This window comes from Callorhinchus milii, unplaced genomic scaffold (assembly GCF_018977255.1).
Source record: "Callorhinchus milii isolate IMCB2004 unplaced genomic scaffold, IMCB_Cmil_1.0 Scaffold16, whole genome shotgun sequence".
NCBI lineage: Eukaryota > Metazoa > Chordata > Chondrichthyes > Chimaeriformes > Callorhinchidae > Callorhinchus > Callorhinchus milii.
The window spans coordinates 6,429,378-6,445,808 of NW_024704757.1; the positions used below are offsets into that span (position 1 = coordinate 6,429,378).

The 16,431-nt window shown below is 40.2% G+C and overlaps 1 protein-coding gene across 2 annotated transcripts in view; it reads right to left on the minus strand.

The window, feature by feature from the left end:
• mad1l1 (mitotic arrest deficient 1 like 1) overlaps positions 1 to 16,431 on the minus strand; it is a 337,784-nt gene that overhangs the window by 289,217 nt on the left and 32,136 nt on the right. The gene's annotated exons all lie outside the window — the stretch shown is intronic.

Consider the following 16,431-nt stretch of genomic DNA (forward strand, 5'->3'; position numbering starts at 1 on the left):
AGCATTTAAAAAAAACATAGACTTAGACTTTTCCCATTCCACAAGCATGCTCAACAATATGGATAATGTGAATAACCTGACATACTATTTTGAATGTGCTTTTATGTAACGGGAAAACACCAATGTGTTTAAAGGGGGGGAAGAAGAAATAGAACTAGCTCACTGACATCTTTATTAACTAAATCATATGCTAGTTGCTCACACAATAGGCATTTACAATTTAGGTCAAGGAATCGCTGGCATGGATGTCAAATTAGTGTCAGTGAAGTATTTAGAATGGTCAGACAACTGCAGAGAAACATCAGTCTTGCAAGCCACTTTTCTCAAGTTTCTCTTGAAGACTTTTTTACAAAAAAGTTATCTGAAATGCATTTGACTAGGGGCACTTTATATCTAAAAAAATAAAATTAAGAATTTTCATCTTGTCAGTATTTCAATGTTCAAACACAGATCCCAGACCTGAAAGGTCAAATCTCCTTGCCACCCAAAAGGTCAATTCTAATGCAGTTTTCTTTCCCTTGAGATTAAATAATGGCTTTGCGTTTTTTGGTAAAATGAATTTTGATCTTAAAGCACGTTTACGCTTGGTTTTCTTATTGACTGATATTTTATTTCCGTTTGGCATGAAAATAAAACAAACCTTAATGAGTTAAAAAGGCTTCATTCACTTTCTCAAAGAAGGTCCTGCACATCAGAATTAACCAGGAGAATTTTTTTAAAAATTCATAGTATTTAGTTCATTACATAAATATACTTGCATAGCACCATTCATATAAAATAATCTACTTATGCTTAAAGGGAACATGATGCAAAAAATTGGAGAACTAAAAGGTGGCAGAAGACAGTCGAATAGATCAGGTTTTAGAAATTTTTTGATACCTGGGAGAGATGCAAGGTGATGCGATTTTGTGGTCCAGGCGAGAGAATGGGGCATGAGGGGCAAAGTGGCAGAAATGTGGGCTGGGACCTAGGGCGGAGAAAACAACATTGATATGGTGGAGATTGGGATGTGGGTGGGTGGGGGGGGCATGACAACAAAAACAACGACAATTGACCCTTCACGTTGGAAAGATGTCCCAGGGCGTTAGGCAGTCAAGAGTTTTTGGACCCGAGCTGGGGGCTGGGGTCAGGAGGGTTGAGGGCAGGGTGGAGTGGGGGTGGCAGAGGGACCAAAGGCACGGTCGAAGAGGAAGATCTTTAGATGGGACTTGAAGGAGGTAAGAGAGGGGGTGAAGCAGAGGGATTGCAGGATAGAGTTCCAGAATGTGGGGAAAGAGATGCTGAATGTGTGACCAGCAATGGGGCGTGCAAAGTAGGCCAGGGTTTGCCGAGCAAAGGGAGCGGACAGGCTGATGTGGGGTTAGGAGGTTGGAGGGGCAGGAAGAAGCAAGATCATAGACGGCTTTGAAGGAGGGTTTTGTACTCGATTCTCTGAGGGATGGAGAGCCAGTGAAGTTGGACAAGAGTTGGAGGTGATTGGTTCGCCGAGCCTGGTACAGCAGAGGACACAAGCTAGAGTTTTGAATAATCTGCAGCTTGTGGAAGGAAGAGTTGGGAAATCCAGTGAGTACGGAGTTGGCGTAGTCAAACCGGGATGTGATGAAAGCATGGATCGGGGTCTCGGCTGCCTGCAGTGAGAGGAAGTGACGGAGGCGGGCAATGTTGCAGAGGTGGGGAAAGGCGGAACTGGTCACGGCACGAATGTGGAGTTTGAGGATAGCTGGGGATCGAAAACGACACCGAGGTTTCGTATTGACTCAGTGAGATGAAGAGTGCAGCCATGAATAGTAATAAAGTCAGCGGCTGAGGTGCGGAGGTGCTGCAAGGGAGCCAAGCAAGAGGGCCTCTGTCTTCCAGGACTTGATGTCAGACAAACAATTTGCTAGGACATCAATGGTCCTGGAGTCGAGGGTGGAGGCAGTGAGATAGAGTTGGTCGTCATCTGCATACATGTCTAGATTGAAGAGAACAGAGCCCTGAGGGATGCCACGGTGACAGTGAGGGAGCTAGAGGACAAGCTGTTGGTGGACACAAAGTGCAGACGATGGGAAGGGTAGGATTGGAACCAGGCAAGGACAGAACCTGTGAAGTGAAGGTGAGAGGAGAGGCGGTGGAGAAGAAGAGTGGTTGACTGTATCGAAAGAAAAAAGATTTAAAACAAGGATCATAAAATGAATCAGCTATGGGGCAGGGCGCCAGTGCCTCGGATGGAGGGACTGGACCTGGGGTCCGTTTTTCTGAAGGAATTTATGTTGGCAATGGTTGGTGCTAATGAGGCCAGCGAAGAGAAAATTCTTCCAGAAATTGTTAACCTGTCAAAAATGTGTGCATTTACCAGATTTTATTCCAACACTTAGTTATGCTCATCAAAATAGTTATTTTTGTATGGAATATTTTCAACAGCAACATTTTCATGTTCAACATTGTGAAACCTCTTGGGAGAGTAAATAAAAGTTGCCAGTATAGAGATAACTTTTAAATATTTCAGCTATAAAATAGCAAATCCTAGATGGATTTTACTAATTTGGTAATGCACTCTGTCTTAATAAAGTAAAACTTGACAGTATTTTATTGCAGAGCTTTCTTTTATGGAAATCACTATAATTTTGACAGTCTTCCTAGGATAATTTACCAAAACACACCAAGAAGAGTTGCACAACAATTCATTCAGCAGCAAATTACCTACAGTATTATATTATGAGACAATAGGGTTGAATAAATTCCATCCAAAAGGATGAACATCATAATTTATACTAAAATATCAACGATTTGCTGCTCTAGATGTTTGGGTTAAAAAACTAATAATTTCCTTTTTCCCCGAATGTAGACCTTAACTTTATTCTCATGCACACACTAGACAGGGGACAGATTTAATTAATCAGAGCCAAAAATGGGTGACTGGGAAGGTGGTTGAAAGCAAGATAGAGGACTCAAAAACAGCTTGATACTGCAAAGGATGACAGCAGAGATGGTATTCTAGAAGACTGAGATCAAATGGGCTTAAAGGGCTTTCTTTATCCAAACTAGTCTTTGACAGTAAAAAGATACACCAAAGACACAAACTTTGTCAAAATACAACTTTTTCCCCCACGCAGCCTTGATAATTAATGCAACAATCAATAGCTATCTTAAGAGTCCATCTCATCCTGAAACTAAACAGAGAATTATTCCAGCTGTGTGAAGGGACTGTAATTGAATCTCACAGACTCTTGGGAGAAAACCATTGTGCATCCTTTCACAAATTTCAATTGAAAACTATTAAAAAACAGAGGCCAAAGCTGGCATTTAAATCATGTTTCACCTCTAAGAGATGTTGGCTTTGATGGCAGCAGAAAGGTATGATTAAATGAATCGCTAAATTGTAAGTGAGTCCTGCAAACAAAAATTTACCCTGGAAATTAAGTAAAAAAAAAGAAAACCTAGAGATAATGTTTCTGCTTTCCTAAACAAGAGACCATCCAGAACTCTGCTGCCTATGTCCTCCCACACCAGGCTACACAGACTCATCACCTCTATCTTTATTCAGCTCCACTGGCTCCCCATTCCCCCATGGATGGAATACAAAATCCTCATCTTCGCTTTGAAATGACTCCATGGCTTCACCTCTCCCTACCTCTGTGATCTGCAACTCTACATTCCAGCAACTTTGCAAACACAAATGTTTTCTGGCATTCCATCCCGGAGTCACTCTGGGCTGCCCACCTCCCCACCTTAAAGCTCATCTTTTTGACTGCAACTAATTAATGTATCCTAATGTAACCTGAAGGAAATGAATGAAGAACCAGAGAGGGCATTGGTTAATATTTTTAAGTGCTCAACAAACTCGGGGCTGTATCTAACACACAAGAGGAAGGCTAACGTAACATGATTCTCAAAGGAAATAAAAAATTGGCCAATATTAGCAACAGAAAACCTGCTCAAAAAGCATTTTGCTGGAACACTATTCACGTTCATCTAGAAAGTACAAAGGCAGCACAGCATTCATCATAGCTTTAAAAGCATCAGCAATCTCTAAGAATTTTCTTGACAAGGTAACTTAATTTATTGAATGAGAGCTACCAGTGTATATCATTTTGCTTAGATTCTGAAAAGGTACTTGATAACATTCAAAAAATGAGGCTTTTAGAAACGATAAAGATGCAGTATAAATCCAATGAGTGAATTAATTCGGGCATTGCTGAGAAATGGTCATTTCGTAGTTTAGGGGAACTTTTTTTTACATTATTAAACAAATCTTCAACAACGCTAAAAATCCAACAACTGATTACTTTCAGCAGCACCCAAGTCAGTGCAATGAATAGCAGGAACAATAAATCCGGTACTCCATTCCACATCTCTCTCAGCCAGAAGTGGAATTACTTCAATTCCAGCAGCATGAATGGCATTAGATATATATCTTCCATCCTCTTCTTCTATCTATCTTCTATACTAATAAAACGCTAATGTCCGTCTTTGTGTCAGCCAAGATCTTATTAACCGACTGACGTAGAGACATGATATATGCCTTATCGGAAAGGCCCTTGCATTTGGGAGTGTCATGGGCATATATTTTTTCGGGGATTTCCTATCGTTGATCAGTTATGACCTAAACAAAATGGCAGTTTTGCGCTGCAGTTACACCGGGTGGCCACTCCGATTCCCAGTGGTGCTCTGGCATCACGCGTCACAGAGCACATACGTACACATGCACGCAGCATGCACTCAGACGAAGCCCAGCAGCGGGAACAAGATAAAGATGCCTAAGCGAACATCAAGGCTTTCAAGTACAAATAAAAATCCCAGAAAAAAGAAAGAAGGCCGATTAAGTGAAACTGAAGAACAATGAACAGCATGGCTGCTTTGCAATAACTCGAGGACGGCAGTAAACCCCTTCAGTTAGCGTAGCTTTGATAAGATCTTCTTTCGTTCATGAGCTATGACCCTTTGATAGGATCTTCTATCTTTCATGAGCTATGACCCAAACAAGCTCATCGCACATGTATGGCAGTTTTGCTTAAGATGTATACACGTTAAATGGTTTGTGAGTGGCATCACTGAAATCTACATTCCATATTGGATCCTTTGGTTGCAAGCAGAGCTGCAACAGGTATACTAGTTTATATAGATATATGCATATATATAGAGAGAGAGAAGAAATCAATGCAAATTTTTCCTCATGGCTACGTGTACATTAACTTGCATTTACAAGCCCATCTCTCAGCAACTGCCTCACAAACTAACTGTACTGAACCCACCAAGTGATCAGTCTTTTATTTCTCAGTTTTGTTTTCTAGATGCATTTTCATACCCATGTTATAATAATAATAATAATCCTTGCATTTGATATAGCGCCTTTCACGTCGGGAGGACGTCCCAAAGCGCTTCATAGAACACACTGCAAAGTGAATTGACTGTATATTTGTGGGCGAACGCGGCAGCCAATTGCGCACAGCAATGTCCCACAAACAGTCGTGGATTGAAAATGACCAATTTATTATTGTTTTTGGTTTTGGAGGGATTATTATTAGGCTCTGTGTGGAGTAAGGAAACTTGCCCAAGGTTTCGCCCTCTGCCTGGAATTGAACTCAGGTCTCTCGCTTGCAAAGCGAGTGCTCTAACCACTGAGCTACAGGACTCCACGTTGTGCCTAGACCCTCCAAATAGTCACCACACTGTACAGTAAAAAAAACCTTTGAAGTACTTGAGATATTTCAATGATGTAATAAGGTACTATATCAAATGTAAGGATTATAATTATTTATTGTGCCCTTTATAATGTTGTAAATATAAATGTTTTAAATTCAAGTGGACAGAAAAAGATTCGTAAAAATTAGGCACATCATTGTAATCATGACATGCATGTAATTTTGTGAATTAAAATAAACGGTGTCCTTGTGGTGAAATTGTCTCTTTAAAACCTTTACTACTATAACAATGGTCGAGAACTAAACACCATTGAAATTCTTTCAAACGGGACAAAAAATCCGATAATCCAATACAACATCATGGACATCTGCCTTCCATAACTAATGGGCTCCCTAACACGGCCCACCCACTAAGAGGAATCAGTAACATCACTGTTCCTGGAATCAGTAACATCAGGACAATACAAGTCAGTGGACTAGTTAGGATCACACCTAAGTCCACTCTCTAAACAATATCAGAACCAAGCTGTCAGTGCTCCATATGACAATTACCAAAGCAGTAGAAGTTTCTAGCACTGAAGCCAGATTTCCATGGTTGAAACACCAGTATGTAGGAGGAACGTCTACACAGAATACCAATGACAAAGCTTCATGTGTGAGCTTTGCTATCTATGGATTCTCTCTCAGACTGCATCATCGCCTGGAACCTGGTCCATTGTACACAGAACTTTAAATGGAGGATTCACTATCAATGCTGAATCTGGATAACCAGACTATGCACGTAGGCTACTGGATGCTGTGATTTGCTCTTTGGCCACCATGCACAATTCTGCTACATCCATCTGCTTTTCCAGCACCAAGCAGGGTCACTTATGTAATGTTATCTGTGGCTCCACCTTGTTATGCTACAAATTATAAGAGACAGTCAAGTCAGTAGCATCAGAGATGCATTACGTTCCTGCTCAAGAGATGATTGCATTTTTCTCCTATATACTGGGCGATAAAAGATCGTGTTCTCAATTCTCCATCTCTAGAAAAATTCTATTTTTGTTCCTTTTAAACTTCTGTTGAATATTACCAAAGTGGCTTGTTATCTGCCCACAGGCAAGACTGACTCCTTGGAGGTAGCAACTGAAAGTGAAGGTGCAGCCAGGTTCTATTCAGTCCTGTTGGTTCATTTGCAGCTGCGATTGCTGCAAAGAGCTGTAGATATCACAATCTGGAAAAGTAAGCATCCACTGTAAGTACGTGAGTTGATGTTGATTTCTATGGCTCAACACCACTTTAAGATGGTTCCCCTGTGTCTCGACTAAGAAAAACATCATAAACAATTACATATCTTTGTACTCTGAACACTTCTTGTAACTGTTCCCTTAACAAACAAGTGCCAAAATATGGCTCAGTCTCTTTGGAATATGGATATGCAATGATCTCTCGGCATGCACAATAGCAAAACAACACTCTTGTTGACAGCTCTTATTTTTATCAGTTTTTAATTGGTTTGACTTGCTTTTTTGTGAGAAAAAATACAATTACAATACGAAAACACAAGTTCAGTGTCAAAAATTAAAAGGAAAAGTGATCCTTTCTGATTTCCACAATAAAAGGATTAAATGACAAAAAAAATAAAAATGAACGGAGACAAGCTGAACAAAAACTAGCGCTTACCACTTAAGGGGATTGGATTTCATACCTCAGAAATCTAATTACAAATCAAAATGCAAAATTACCTGTTTCAAGTTCCCATTTGAATATGGTTGCAGCTGGTAAGATCCAATACTGCAACCTGAAAGGTCCTGCAGCAATGACAGCTGTACTGAAAGGACAAAAATATTCTTAATTTCACGCTGAGCTGGAAGGCAGCAGTTCGCAGGGAGTTCCTTGCACCTGCCATCTATCTCGTGAGGGTTCAAACCTGCACTCATCGGATGTCAAATCACCAACTAGTAAATATCCTGCTTGGGCGGGCGGGGTGGTGGGAGGGAGGGGAGGTAAGTGGGGTCTCTTTGGTGCTAAGCTGGATCCAAGATGGTGTGAGGAATGTCAGAATCAAGTCAACCCTCTGCAGCTGCCTCAGTCCGGTTCCTGAGCCAGGGAAATGTTAATGACAGGCCAGCCACCCTCGCTCAATGCAGGACTTGGAGGGCAGACAGAGGACAGGGATTATTCCTACTCAGCACTTATTTAACCCTGCAAGCCAAAGTCCTAATGAGTAGAGTGGTTCTAACTGGCAGCCAACGCTCTCAATGGCAAGCTATGTAATTTTAGCTGGTTAAACTCCCATGCCTTGGCTCCTGGCAACCTGTGCTGAACACTCTCCCAAATTAGTTAAGTAGGGTGTGTCCTTCCAGGAAGAAAGTATGCATTCCATGCCAGACACAAGGACATTTCCTGTGAAGGTGGCATACGTACATGGAACTCCTATTTTGGTTTAGGTACCCTTACGCATGGTTAATCCCTTAAGGGTTGCCAAATGCATAAAGCATTCTCAAACTTCACACCCAACACCATTCCATCAATTCCACTTACATCTCGATGTCTGCCAGCATAGTTTTGTAACCCACTGCTAGGGGATATACAACAGTAACTCACATAGATTTACTCTCCAGTTTGAGGAACTGCCTTCTCTTGGCAGGCCAGTTGATTTTAGCTGCTCAATATCAGAATAATGAGGGTTAGAATATCTGTTCTACCAGTGAGTGTTGGATAAACTATTTCCCTGCCAGGAGACTACACAGCCAAGTCCAATCCTATTTTCATCTGACATTTATGAATGCACACCTTCCAGCAGGTTTCTCTGAATAACATTCAGGAGCAGGAACCCTCGCTGAGTGTTCCCACCCCAACAAGTGGATCGCTAAAATCAGCTTACTCAGCACCTACAACTTGCATTTGAACCTGTTTCACTGGCTGACTGGACTTTATCCCCAGGGCCAGAGTGGTCCAATTGGCAGCTCGCAGACCAGGTTCATCCCAACCCCTCTCCACCCTCCATTTTGTCTTGCCCACCCGCTCCCTCCATAACCCATAAATGTTGTTATGCTTCTGGCAGGGAAACACAAAGATATTGCTTATGCAGCGCACATCAAAACAGCAGCAACAACAAGATTACATTTGTATAGCGCCTTTCACGTCAGAAGGACGTCCAAGGTGCTGACAGAGTACAGCATTTCAGACCCGAGCTGGGTTGGGGGGTTAAGGGAGGAGAGGGAAGGGGGATGGCCGATGGCATGGTCGAAGAGGAGGGTCTTGAAGGAGGCTAAGGAGGGGGCGAGGCAGAGTGACTGGGAGATGGAATTCCAGAGATTGGGGGCAGAGTGGCTGAAGGCCCTCCCGCCAATGGTGGGGTGGGTGCGTCGGGGGACATGGAGGAGGCCAGAGCCGGCTGAGCGGGGGGGACGGGCGTGTTGGTAGGGGTAAAAACAGTAATTATATAAATTATTACAGTATTCATAAATTATTAGGCCCGAATTTTCTACACTGAAACATTGCATCCTGTATTGTCAACATGTGCAAATACGTTACTCATACACAGACAGTTCTTCCGTTTCAGGTTGTCTGGGATACAAATTTACATCTATTGGAAAACTTAAATGATTCAAAACACTATTTTCTCTTCTGTAAATTGTAATTCATTATACTAGTTCACTGCATAGCTTTCAAGTCAGGTCATAAAAAATAATGTCATGAAAATAATTTCTCTTTAAAAATGTCCTCATGAAAAATAGAAATAAATTCATTTACAAAACAAGCAGTATTTCTATAAACATCTTTCTTTCCCTTATAACACTTGACTGAACCAAATGACTCAATGACTACCATTGGGAACAGAAAGTAAGTCAAAGGATGCAAAACATTGTTGTCCAAATGTTAATTTTTTAATTATCATTTTTGGATCAATGATCTTTCTTTTCTCTCCCGATCATTTCGGGAGGGGGGGGAATTGTTGCATAATTCCGCAACTCCTCTCTCCCTCTCCCCTTAAAAAAGTTGAAAGTCTCTCAGCTAAGAAACCAAATCCCACCTTCAACAAGTATTCTTATTCTGGTTTCTTTAGGGGAGAAGTGTTATCCATTTCAATCAGGTCATCCAAATGGAAAATGCAGAGCAACTATTATGAATGTTGGGAGGCTCTTCGATTGTGAAGGCCACCACAACCAAAGCCGATCCCGTTCTCATCTGGCATCAGCACACTTTTCACAAGGTGGGCATTGGATGGTAATCAGGGGAAGGAACTATGGCTGGTACTTCTCTACCCTAGCTAAGGGCACAAAGTGCTAGCCGAGCAAAGATCAGGAATTAAATCTCTATGAGCTGGTGATTTTAGGCTCATCAGGGGATCTTATGGTTTGTTCATATGAGTAGCATCAACTGCTTGGATTGAATTGTTTGTTACATACCTTACATACAGCATTTTCTTTCTTATTTGAAAATCTCTTTGGCTATCATTTGGCCAAAGATTTCTTAGGAGAACGGCCTGACAGCACCACCTACTGCACAAAAATACCAACAACACCCTGTATTCTGTCGACCACACGGCATAACTAAAAGTAACACTTGGAAAAATGCAAAAGGAAAAATTGTACGTCAAATTGAACATTGCTGAGGAGCGTTATATACAAACTGATAACAAAATGATACCAGCTGTCATTCAGTAGAAAACAATGTTTTAGCAATCAAAGATTTGATCTGGGTGAGCGTGGTAGACTCAAATAGAAATTTCACTCCTTTCATTTGAGGCAACAAACATTTCTCCTACAAGAAGTCTCAAGCACAAGACCTTATCTACATGCATTTCTAAAAATAGCAACTGGATAGTAAATTTACCATTCTCAAATACAGAGGTTCAACTGAGATGTTAATGTATCAACATCACAGAGGTTCTATCCAATAATATTGACATAACAAGCCTTGATTTCTGATTAGATAACCAGAGCACAATAATCAGGTGAGAAAGTGCCCCACTGAGAAAAATAAGGGGAAGAAAGTATTCTACACATCTACTTTTACATCTAACGAGATCAAGAATTGGGTACTTAATCTACTTAAATCAGGTTCAGCCACTCACTGCATGCATTCCCTGCTCATCACTGGGAAGTGCCCCCTCCCATCATAGAAATCTGCCAAGCTCTACAGAGAAGCCCTTAATAATACATAAAACAGTAGAATGCACAAGGGCATAAATGTACTTCATCTTTCATTATTATCCCTCATTAAAGTTCCTCCAAGTTATGACACAACTCGAGATGAGATGAGAAGTTTTGTGTTACAATGTGTGGCTAAAATCTGCACATTTCCTGACTGATATGATATCATAGAATCATACTAGCACAGAAGGAGCGCATTCGACCCATCCTGTCTGTGCCGGCTCTTTGAAAAGAGCTATCCAAATCAATCCCACTCTCTTGCTCTTTCCCCATAGCCCTGCAAACTTGTCCTCCCCAAATAATTATCTACTCTCTTAAAAGTTGTTATCAAATCGGCTTCCACCACCCTTTCAGGCAATGCATTCCAGATCCAAACAACTCGCTGTATGAAAATATTTCTACTCATCTTCCCTGTTTCTTTTAACAACTATTTTAAATTGGTGTCCTCGAGTTACCAACTCACCCACCAGTGGGAATAATTTCTCCTTGTTCACCCTATAGAATCCCCTCATAACTTTGAAAACTTCTATTAAATTTCCTCTTAACCTTCTCTGCTCCAAGGAGAATAATCCTAGCTTCGCTAGCCTCTCCTGATAACTGAAGTCCTTCATTCCTGGTACTATCCTGGTAAATCTCCTTCGCATCCTCTCCAATGCCTTGACATCCTTCCTAAAGTGTGATGCCCAGAACTGAACACAGTACTTTAGCTGAGTCCTAACCAATGTTTTATATCTATTGGAGAAAGGTGGTAGTCAGCCAAGCAAAGTTGCAAATGAAAAAGTAGCAGTCTACAAATAAGCAGAGCACACACACACACACACACACACATTGAAGTGCAACTTGACGCCATCCAGAGTTCTGTAATTAAGACTTCAACATGGAGAAAGACACATTGTGCCAAGTGGGTTACACTGAAGTCAGTTTTACTTAATACTTTCACTTAATAGCTTTCTGCTGCTTAGACATTTTATCTATTTACACAGCTGCTATTAAAAACATTCTGCTGAGCCAGATACTATCAGTTTCCAATAAGACACTTCCAGCTATACCACATAAAATGTGAAATTTTTCTTCCCATCTGAAATTTGCCGACTAAGGCATCATTTTTGTAAATTGCTCCATTTCCTTTGGATTCAGTACAATTGAGCACCACTTAAGAATTTCTAATATTTTTGAATTACCAGAAAAATCTATTTAAGTAAAACATCCACCAATATACTGGGAAACCTGAATGAAAATGTATTTTTCCCCCTAGATCATCTAATGCAGACTTCTTGGCATGTGCATAATCTAGTTAAAGAGGAGGTGCAAAATATGTCTCAGGATCAATCTAGTTCTGTAAAACAAGTCAAAACCACAACATTAATATTTATTTTAAAAAAAGAAATCTGTCATTAGTAGTTTATAATTTACCTTATAGAATTCATTTCCTGTAAAAACATTACTTATATTCCATTTGTACAGATTGCATAATATCCTAAGGCTCTTCAATGGAGACCTATTCATTTCACAACAGAAAACGTATTAGTAAACCCCACAAAAAACTTACATTCCCCAAAATGTCCACAATCTCTGCAAACAGAATTGTCCCACTGACAGATGTTGGACTCATTCCATCTTACTTTCCTCTTCTTTCAATGTAATCTTAATCGTGTGTGAATGTCCTTGAACTGATCAGGTAATTTAGTAATTTAGCAAAGCACAATGTATTTACCCTCCCAATGCCAAACCACAATTTCTCTTCCATTCACTGCAGTTTTCATTTACTCCTCTGACGAGCTTGTTACTTCATAAAAATTGGTACTGTCGTTTATTCTTTTTCAAGATTGATTTCCATCTGATTTAAAGAGTTATTTACATAAAATTGGTACTGTCGTTTATTTGCCATAAATCACTTGCCATAGTAGAAATACCTGAATGTTTTTGAGCTCCATAGTTTTAAAAATTTTTTTGAAGAATTGCTCAAAAATGTACATGAATGAAGAATTGTGCTTTGAGACTTTTAGGCACCAAACTTTGCTTAAGTGTTTCAACTAGAAAGACCTAATTGAATGCAAATACTTTTTAAATACTATCATAATAATACTTGCATTTGATGTAGCACCTTATCAGGTCTTCGATACGTCTCAAAGCACTTCACAGAATATACTGTAAAGTGAATTGACTATATTTTGTGGGCGAAAGAATTCTTTCACAGTCCTGCAGAACACCAACAATGTTACACTAACAAAGGTAGGGAGTCTGGGTTTCAAAATATGAGTCCACCACACAACTATGGAGAGAACTATGCCACTTAAGGAAATAATCTGATTTATAAACGGATTTGATGAAAATAAATCCACAAGATATTACAATACCACCAATTTTGGGGTTGCTAACATATAGGTTATACCACATCTGTAAAAATAAATTTACAAGAAAATCAGTACTGCTGGATAGTCCTCTGCAGCACTGTATTTAAAATAAGCTCATTAAACTAAAATCAATACCACACATAGTTCTTTTCACAGTCCTGCAATACACCAACAATGTTATACTAAAGGTCTGGGTTTTAAATTACAGTGAGTCCACTACACTTGTGTCTTCACAACCCATTCTTAGGTGCCAATATGGACTTTTGAATTTGATTCTCAACTGTGTTTCTATTTTTTGGCAGATAGGGGCAAAGAAGTGAGAACATCAGCTACTACTGATCAGCATTTGATGAGGACCTTTGGGGAAAAAATAATATAGATGCACAAGCAAGTTATCGTTATTGTCTCTCAGAAATGCAGTTTGTGATATCAATGCTAGCCAGCATAGTATAAATATGAAATTCTAGCACTTATTGCACATTCAAAGTGCTCTGAAGGTTAAAATGTTATCAATCCACAAAACAATAAGGTTATAAAAACAAAAATACCAATTCAAAATGTCACCGTTTCCAATGCAACCTCTAAAAGGTGCAATTATTATGTGTGATAGCTTATATACAACTTAACTCAATCTTTCTGAAATGCCATAAAACAGCCTCCTGACATTTCCAACACGGTAAATAAAGAAAAATCACCCAGGATACAAAGCAATTTTCAAATACTATGTATTTTTCCACGCTGTTAAAAATTGCTCAATATCAATACATTTGGTATTCTCATTACGATACAAGAAACTTTGCAGCAATGATAACAAATGTTTCTGAGGGTATAATAGAGTTTTTATTTTTAATATAGTTGAAGAAGCAATTTGTCGCTGGAACAGGTACCAGAAAACAACCATTCTCAATTGCCTCTGCTGTAATAATATCACTTGTACCAACAAAACAGAAAAAAAAATTATAGATCTGGAAATCTATTTTACCTCAACCATTTATGCACTGCAATAAACGGGTTACATGTAAATCAACAAAAATGCATTTTTAACACAAAGGATTGTGATGCAAGTTCAAATGTGAACGTTGCAGAGACACATTGGCTTGTTCCAATTGTGTACGCTGTGATTTGGTGTCAGAATAACAAACAGTGAAATGATTTCTCATAAACAACAAAAGGGTGAGTGTAAATTTGCTTACAAGCTCCAACAGTCAGACACGCAATCTGATTTACAAGATACTTTTAATACAGTACAGCCTAGTTAGAACGGAGTTCTTTATCACGCAAATCGAGTTAACACAATTACAGTGTAAACCCCATTCACTGCGTGTGCTTGCGGCTGGCCTACTTTGCTTCTCTGCTAGAATGAAGAATAGTAAAGAATTTATTCCATCACCATCTGAAACGTGCTCTTTTATTAGAATTGCTCAAGGGTTATACTATATTTTACTGCAAGAGCTTGGAGAAGTTTGTAAGAGGAGCAAGACACCCTAAAGCCTGCGGCAAAAAGGATATTTTTGAATGAAATCCATCATATTTCTACTCTTTTTTCCTCTTCCATTACCCCTCTATCTCTCAAAGTGAAAACAGTCAAGGAGATGGAAGCAAAAGTACACATGCAGCTTCTCAATATTTGGAACAGGATATGAAATTAAGGAACAACATTTGGATATTGGAGGCATTGAAACATTAAAATAAAATATTTAATGTAGACGCATTGTTTAATGGCCCACATTGGGGAGGTAGGGTGGCACAGGTATTTGGTGACACCAAATAGTGTCGTATGTGAAATGTCTATGGTACTATGAATCATGATATATTATGTATCTGTGTTGAACACCTGTAGTTTTCCTACCACAAATGTATTTCACCCACCTAATACTGGAACAAAGATCATTACGCTTTAAATCCCTGCAGAATTCCCCATTAATAACCATTCCCATTTTCTGCTTCATTTCTTCCTTTAACGATTCATCTGGGAGAACCTTAAGATTCAAAAGCCAGCAAACAGCACAAGGATCATAAAAAGAAAAATATGAAATGCATGAATTATTTTCTCATTTATTACATCTAGGCTCGACTACGCCTACTCCTTGCTTGTCGGCCTTTCCAACTCTTCCCTCCGTAAACTGCAGATCATCCAGAACTCTGCAGCTCATGCTCTCTCCCACACCAAGCTCTGTGAACCTATCACCCCCATCCTCGCCTGGCTCTACTGGCTCCCATGCCCCAGAATATAGAGTTCAAAATCCTCGTCCTCGCCTTCAACGCCTTGCTCCTTCTTACCGCTGTGACCTGGTAACCCCATATCAACCTGTTTGCTCCCTACACTCCGCAGTCTCCGGCCTGCTCCATGTCCCCCGCCAGGCTCGCCCCATCATCGGCGGTCAGGCCTTCAGCTTCTCTGCACCCACCCTCTGAAACTCCATCCTGCGGTCCCTTCATCTTGCTCCCTCCCTTGCCTCCTTCAAAGCACCTCTCAAGACACTCCTTTTCGACCGTGCATTCAGCCACCCTCCCCGATCCCAAACCCCTGCTCAGGTCCAAATCCCTGACTGTCCAGAGCCCTGGGACATCCTCTCAACGTGAAAGGTGCTTTACAAATGTAATTTGTTGTTGTTGCATCAAAGCACGTGCCCACAGTTCAATGAATGGTTTACATTCCAGTTACACCACAGAAAGGGTCAAAATGTCCACATAAGAGAGATTGTCAACATAATAAAGAATGGCGTGATATTGAAATTCTGTACTCCCACTTTTAACAAGTATTGCATCACATATTTATGAAGTATGCTTAAAGCAGTGACAGGCTATAATTGCTGTTCCAACCTTTATTTGCTCCTTTGATTCAATATTAGACAAGGGAAGGTTGGTCATGGGACATTTAATTTCAGAACACTACTTCAAACATCTCTGCACACAAGAATAGAAGACACAAGCAAACCCAACGTCTTTTCAGAAGGCTTTCAGAATTACACCAACTTAAAAAACACAAAAAAGGAAATAATGAATTGGTGATTAAAACCTTCGTCCAACCATTACCCTCTTGATCCATACTGCTCATTCCAACCAGTCCCCTAAAAGCATTTTGATGGTTTTGCTCAAGGCCCAAATCCGGTCGGTTTTCACTGCTCTCCCAAGTGCCGAGATGACACCCTCAGTGGTGAGGTCTGTTGACCTCTACTTCATACAGGAGGTGGTTACATACACTCGTTATGGGTCATACAGCTTTTTTCTTTAGTGGGTCAGCATTGGAGCACCAGCAAATTATTTTTGTACTGCTGATATTCCAATGCTCAGGGCAGTCATGGG